Source organism: Alosa sapidissima, chromosome 4 (assembly GCF_018492685.1).
Source record: "Alosa sapidissima isolate fAloSap1 chromosome 4, fAloSap1.pri, whole genome shotgun sequence".
NCBI classification, from domain to species: Eukaryota; Metazoa; Chordata; class Actinopteri; order Clupeiformes; family Clupeidae; genus Alosa; species Alosa sapidissima.
In genome coordinates this window covers 4,320,660-4,328,586 of record NC_055960.1, presented here as the reverse complement: position 1 = coordinate 4,328,586, position 7,927 = coordinate 4,320,660, and the positions used below count along the sequence as shown (strand labels likewise).

Below are 7,927 nucleotides of genomic sequence, written 5' to 3'. Positions count from 1 at the left end.
ATAATATTGCAATAAGTTCTGATATTGCCCATCCACAAAGCATATTTTCTTCACAGTTTCACAGTTCAGAAATGGTCCAAAATAGTACATTTTAGCACTCCATGAAATTATATCCTAGTGGCCGTGTTGTTCAGATAGTTAATCTAGCTAGTTATTTTGGTCATTGTAATGCCTATCTTCTTTTTTTCAAGACAGTCTGTGCTTTACCCATATCTGAGAATGTATGATGTGATAATATTTGTCTTATGTAGCATAGGGCCTATGTGTTGTCAGTCTTATATCAAGAAAAAAAAATAACTCACGTCTCATGCTTTTTTCCTTTATATTTTTGTCTTAATGTCACTAGGAAGCATGCCAGTAGAAATATAGGCTATTCATATTTGTAGGTGACTGTCTGGAATCTGGCAATAGGAGAACCATTATGGTGGGATAGGCCTACTCTGGCTAAACAATTTACAAAAATGTTTGTAGGCCTACTGACATAAATCGTTTACATGAGAATAGGGCTACATTATAATTTTGGCCCAAAGTTGGACACCATGTAGAAACTTGTTGCAATTTCAAAACCGGACTACTCGGGAACCGCTTGTTGTAGGCCTACCGAGTTGTCACATAAGTTCATTGTTAATTTTCTCGCGAACCATTTATCACAGCAATTTGGCGCTAATATAATTGGAAAGCTTAGATTCCGGCCGTTCACGTTATCATATCTGCGTATGATATGCTATCTGTGTGACGGGTACTACGCAATTTTAGTTAACCTGGACTTGAGCAGCTGACACGTTCGTGATGAATAGTTTAATAATTCCCCCGCACAAGTGGTTTCATTTCAAAGATTCTACCGCGCTGCTATTCCACCAATCGAAATAGCCTACCAGAAATATGGGCATTCTAGAACATCTTGGAGGTCTGAGCTGAGCGCTTGCTTTGACTGGCTTGAGCCTGTGCGTGAAGGGTGCGCAACTGTACGTTTGGTCAGTGTTTTCTTTCTTTCTTTTATTCCGATTTCGGGTCTGTCAGTCACAGTGAAAACCGGGGACAGGTCACCGAAATCGGGACCGGGGAAATCTGGTCACCCTAGATTAATGACAGCTAGCTGTGAGCTAAATGACACTAAAATGAGTGGTAGTCTAGCTTGCTATCTTAGAACTCACTACATGTAGTAAAAGTAAACTACCACCAAAATCATACATTTGAATTGTTTTTACATAATACTTACATTTCCCATGATTAAATATAAATCATTTGTGGCCAGGTGCCGCACTTTTACGTTTTTGACCCATACAGCCACAGCATATTGATAGGCAGGGGAGCAGTTGAAACACTTTTTAATTAGGTCTAAACCTAATTTAGCCTACATACCGATCGTACCACACTGAAAGCTAATATTTGGTCACTATAACCTACATCTACATGGTAGGCCTACTCCCAATAGGGGTTATTTTAGATAGATTGTTGCAGCCTCTTCGTGCATGTCTGATAACTCATTGCCATCATCGTGAAGCGTGCTGTTTTTGAAATATCATGCCCTGTGGATGATTCTGCAATGTTTATAGCTAGAACGGTAAGCTTTCCCATTTATATCATGTTTATATTGTTGGAAATGTCGTTTCACTAGGTTTTTACGTGGGTTAGGCCACGGCACATCCAAATAAGTAGGCCTAGGCTTAACGACCCGGCCGTCAGTCTCCATGGATAACATGGGAAAACTCGACCCCCTGTGGGCCCAAATGCATTTTCATCTTCCTAAAACTGTTTTTCCATGTCTCACCTCCATAAATGATTGTTTAAACACAGATATTTGTGCATTTAATTAAAATACATGGAGTTACAGCCTGGTCGGCACGATTGAAGCTTGTTTCAATCGTTCCGACACAGACATAGCCTATCACTAGGCCTAGCTTGTTTTGCTTTCCATGTAAACAAGCATGCGATATGAAAGTCTGGGATTGTGGAGAACTAAATGGTCTACTGAATAATCATGAAGTCGAACCTTTAAATGAAAAATACTCATTAGGCTAACAATCAAAAAATAACCTCTAATGAAGTTTACTTTTGCGCATCAAAACTCGTTTATCGCCTGTAACTCCGTGATACAATGACATAGCAGGAAGATATTTGGCTGATAGAAGGACGTTTGTCTGTCATCATTAGCCTACACTCGGAGAAAACTGGAATGTTTCACCCGTGTTTCAATCGTCCCAGCTCTCCTATAGGCTAGCCTACTCTTGAATACCTTCCACTGTAGCCTACGGGGAGGGGTTATGAACAAGGTAGGCTATAGCCTACTGTATCGCGGAAAGCCAATTGGGCAAGCCTGGGGCAGATCATAAGGGACAAAATAAATCTGGGGGTAACAAATAAGGATCGGAGCCTAAAATTGAAATTTTCTCCACATATCTCTCTCTCACACACATTCAAATGTGCAGTGTGGGCGGCCATACTGGGCGAGATCGGTCGTAAATATGGCGGCGTTCTATTTGATAGTGACGTAGATGGCACCTATGAATACACTACCAAGACGACCAAGCACCAAGACCCAAGCACCAACAACCCCCCCCCGTTGTCTAAGTCAGCTACCGCCATAAATTTAATCCAATTCTGTGGGAAACACTGTAGAGCTGTGCCATGCTAATCTTTTTGATTCTTGATAAAGCATAAATTATGCTCTTCCAATGCATGCCTGCCAACTTTGTGCTGTGAACTTGAATTACAGAGAATAAAGGAATAGAAATGCAAAAAAGATTGTGTAGCCCATCTTGTCATGTCTTTAGACTTTAGGTTACAATGTAGTGGGCTCTCTATTGATTTTAATGAGTAGGCCTAAAGTTGCAGTATTTCTATCACAATTTACCAGACTAACAAAATGCTGGCTATGATTGTTTCTTGTATTGAGTCATGAGCCATCACTGTGTCTATTACATTCTACTGTTGCCTAGCTCAGTCATTATGCTATATACCACATCGCCCTCCACTGGATGTGTAATGAGCTGCATTCAGCGTAATAAGCTACATTTAGAATGCCAAGCTAAATCCATATTTCCAGGTATTTTGGTGAAAGTAACTTAAATGTAATGCAGTTGTAGTGTATTACACCCCCCCCCCCCCCCCCCCCACACACACACACACCGGCAATAGCATCGTACATTGCAATGTTTTACTGTACATTATCAAGGGCCAATTAAGGGGATATCGCCCAAGTAAGCGGTTGTGTTGCATGTTACATTTGATGCATAGAAATCACACAGTCAGCTCAATTCCTCAATTCAATGCTGACAAAATGTGTAGTAGATCAACAACTTTGTGAATAGAGTCTGGCCTCATGTTTAGATAACATTTCCAACGCTAGCATTGTGATGGGTGTAGACTTTGCATTAACTTTAAAATCATTGGTCCAGCACATTCTTCTGACTGCAATTTTTGATGTCTGCAGGCGTTACTACAACCGTTTACCACAACCACTTTTGATTTTGAAACTGTAGTGTCAATCCTTCTTGTTGTTGATTGGGCCTCCCTGGTCTCTGAGGAAAAAGGTAGTGTACAGTCGTATGCCAGAGTAGTTAGTGTCTCACTGAAAGGAGTTTCTAGGTGGGTCAAAACAGCCTGAGAATTACAGCTACTTAAAAAAACACTCAACACTTTTAACAGCTTTGCCAGTTTAAGGAATTAGTTAAAGAGGCATTGTTTCCGGGATTTTTTTTTATTCTGCCTGTTAAATACACCATTTTTTATACACCATACTTTATACTTATACTACTTATACTTTTAACACAGTTTGGAATGGACAGAAATACCTAACAGAGCAAGCAAGCTTGGTTGCTTCTTTCTGACTCCGGTGACGTGAAAATTGGCTGTCTGCATATCAAAGTCAAAGTCAAAGTCAGCTTTATTGTCAATTTCTTCACATGTTCCAGACATACAAAGAGATCGAAATTACGTTTCTCACTATCCCACGGTGAAGACAAGACATATTTTGCCAATTTAGGTCCACAGACAAACATAACATTCAAGTAAACAAAAAAGTAAGTAAATAAGTAAATAAGAGGGCACATATAATAATGAAAAAATAAGAGCAGCAAAATTTGGTTGAAATTGTGCATAGACAGTCAATAAAATACTAGTGCAAAGTCAGGCCAATAAAAGGCTTGGGTAGTTCTGTTTGACCTAAGTAAGAAAGAAAGTGGCATAGTGGTGCAAGTTATGTAAGAGCAGCAGAAGTGTTGTGTTTTCAGGACAACAACACCAAGTTGTAAAGTGTACAAGTGTGCAAGTGTGCAAGTGGAGTAGTGCAGGCGGCCATTTTGGGTCCAATGTCCAGGATGTTATGTAGCTGAGGGTGGAGGGGGGAGAGGAGGGAGAGAGTTCAGCATCCTTACAGCTTGGTGTATGAAGCTGTTGGTGAGTCTGGTAGTGCGGGAGTGCAGGCTTCTGTACCTCTTCCCAGAGGGCAGTAGATCAAACAGATTGTGAGCGGGGTGACTTGCATCACTCACAATTTTGGTCGCCTTGCGGGTGAGGTGGGTGGTGTAAATGTCCTTCAGGGAGGGGAGTGAAGCACCAATAATCCTTCCAGCTGTGTTCACTATGCGCTGCAGGGCTTTCCTGTTGTATTCAGTGCAGCTTCCGCCCCACACAGCGATACAGCTGGAGAGGATGCTCTCAATGGTGCCTCGGTAGAATGTGGTCATGATGGCTGGTGGAGCACTTGCTCGCCTGAGTTTCCGCAGGAAGTACAGGCGGCGCTGAGCTCTCTTCGCCAGTGATGCAGTGTTGGTGGTCCAGGAGAGGTCTTCACTGATGTGCACCCCCAGGAATTTGGTGCTGCTCGCTCTCTCCACCACAGCACCATCGATGGTCAGTGGCAGGTGTTGGGTGTGACCTCTCCGGAAGTCAACAACAATCTCTTTGGTCTTGCTGACGTTCAGCAGGAGGTTGTTGTCCCTGCACCACGTGGTCAGATGGTCGACCTCCAACCTGTATTGAGTCTCGTCGCCCTTAGTGATGAGACCCACCAGAGTTGTGTCGTCAGCAAATTTCACTATGTGATTGTTGCTGTAGGTTGCAGTGCAGTCATGCGTCAGCAGGGTGAAGAGCAGCGGACTGAGCACGCAGCCTTGGGGGGCCCCTGTGCTCAGTGTGATGCTGCTTGAGGTATTGTTGCCAACACGTACTACTTGGGGCCTCTGACAGAGGAAGTCCAGTGGCCAGTTGCAGAGGTAGGTACTGAGTCCCAGTTTGTCAAGTTTGCAGATGAGTTGTTGTGGTATTATGGTGTTGAATGCAGAACTGAAGTCTATAAACAGCAATCTCACATATGAGTCTCTTTTTTCCAGGTGGGTGAGGGCTGGGTGGAGGGCAGAGCAGATTGCATCCTCTGTAGACCGCTTGGCTCGGTATGCAAACTGGAAGGGGTCCAGGGTGGGGGGGGGAATGGCTTTGATATGTGACATGACAAGCCGCTCGAAGCACTTCATGATGATGGGTGTCAGTGCCACAGGGCGGTAGTCATTGAAGCAGGATGGAGCAGTTTTCTTCGGCACAGGTATGATGGTGGCAGCTTTGAAACATGATGGGACGATGGCTTGCTTCAGGGAAGTGTTAAAGATGTCTGTGAAGACATCCTTAAGCTCCCCTGCGCAGTCCTTCAGCGCACGACCTGGGATGTTGTCTGGACCTGTTGCCTTACGGGTGTTGATAGCAGCAAGTGTCCTCTTCACGCTGTCGGCAGAGAGGCACAGGGGCTGCTCATGTAGAGGGGGATGTGTCTTCTGTGGGCAGGTGCTGTTTTGTGCTTCAAAGCGAGCAAAGAAGCGGTTCAGGTTGTTGAGCAGAGGGATGTTGCTCTCACAGCTCTGTGGCGCGGGCTTGTAGTCCGTGAGGGCCTGAATGCCCTGCCATAGGCTTTGTGCGTTCCTGCTGTCTTTGAAGTGGGTGGTTATCTTGTGAGTGTATTCCTTTTTTGCTTCCTTGATGCCACGGGACAGGTTGGCTCTCGCTGTTCTCATGCCAGCTTCATCCCCAGCTCTGTAGGCTTTGTCTCTGGCCCTCAGCAGCCTGAGGACATCCCCTGTCAGCCATGGCTTCCAGTTAGCCCGAGTGATGATGTCTTTTGTGTGGGTCACATCATCGATGCACTTGGTGATGTAAGAGGTTACAGTGTCTGTATACTCCTCTATGTCTGTCCGGTTGTTGTAAGTGGCTGCCTGCTTAAACATTTCCCAGTCTGTTGTGTCAAAGCAGTCTTGAAGAGCATCGGAGGCTCCCTCAGGCCACACTTTTACCTGCTTACGAACCGGTTTGTTCGCTTTTACCCTTTGTCTGTATGCGGGCATTAGCATAACAGTGATATGGTCTGAAAGTCCAATGTGGGGGAGGGGGGTGGCTTTGTATGCTCCTTTGTGTGTAGTGTAGACCAGGTCCAGGATGTTATCTCCTCTTGTTGGAAAATCAACATGCTGGTGTAGCTTTGGAAGTACAGTTTTGAGATCAGCATGGTTAAAATCTCCAGTGAAGATGGTGAAACCGTCTGGGTGTGCCGTCTGTTGTTCACTGACAGCCTGGTACAGTTCACTAAGAGCCGCGTTCTTATCGCTGTTGTTGTTGGTAGGCGGGATGTATACTGCGACTAGCAGAATCGCAGTAATTTCCCTTGGCAGGTAAAAAGGACGGCACTTTATGATCATAAACTCTGCCAGTGGTGAGCAGTGTTTGCATACTACTACAGTGTCCCGGCACCATTCGTCACGGATGTCACTTCACTGCTTGACACTATGGAGACATATTTCACGTCAACAATGGAGATGTTAGGAAAACTAGCTTTCGGGTTAACAGAGATCCAGATCATCTCCCTAATTAATTTATTTGCGCAACAGGCCACATTCTATGTTCATTTCAGTGAGATGACTGAAATAAATGTTGTTGTTTTTTTAAGCTGCCATCGCCATAGGCTATTTGCTACGATATTCACCCCTGTTAGACCTAGAACAAGTTCCTATTTCCTTTTTTTCGTGCACGCCTGTCCACGAGTAGTTCAGTTTGTCAGTAACTTGCGGAGACGCGCACATTGAATGGACACTCCATTAGGCTACCATTTAATTTTATGTCTCTATATTTGATGGCACAAAATTAAGAAGTATACTATATCTTGATCAGGGAAACATTTAGTTTCTTTTTCTTTCAGCCTGATAATAGCCTGCTGCAAATTAAAGGATAATTCCGGTATTTAGCACTTTGAGTCCCTTTTTTGGTTTGTTTTGGATGAACTAGAGTGGTGGACACCGAAATTTTGACGACGGGTCCTGTCTCGACTTTTCTGACTCGTTTTAAATCGCCTTTGACTACTTCAGAGTCTCTGCCTACAGGCATGCACAAACATGTCCTTAAAACAACCCTTAACGTTCGTTTTCAAAACTGTGCAACTCACCGAGTGGTTAGTCGTGTTCGTTTTCTCGGTGGTGACACCCCAGAACCCCCTCTAACTTTTGGGCTTAAGTATAAAAAAAAAATGTCTGACCTGTCGCAAATTCAACAAGCTCCCGATCTCATTCCACAAGTCTAGAGCACCCTCTTGCGACTGTAGATGGTAATGTTTCATGTACGATGATGGACAGATGAGCAACAGTGCCTCGTCTATCACGTCATCTGAGCATGCTTCAGTTGATTTTGTTTGCAACAAAAACACTGACGCTAGAAGCTAGACAGATGGCTTTTAAGACCCTGTTTACACATAGGAAAAATGTAATTACATGTGGTTTGGCCTTTCCTTTACACATAGGAAAAACACATGAAAACTACGGCCAAATATATGGTATATATGGGAGCCTCCTGGGAAACTCCGGTTTCGCTTTTGAATGTAGGCATAATGAAGGGAAAACGCCATTTTTGTATTGTGACATCATTTTTGTATTGTTCCCTCGTTTGTTTGAAA

At 43.8% G+C, this 7,927-nt stretch overlaps 1 protein-coding gene across 2 annotated transcripts in view; it reads right to left on the bottom strand.

Moving 5' to 3' along the window:
- LOC121707052 (centromere protein P) overlaps positions 1 to 7,927 on the bottom strand; it is a 110,593-nt gene that overhangs the window by 45,730 nt on the left and 56,936 nt on the right. The gene's annotated exons all lie outside the window — the stretch shown is intronic.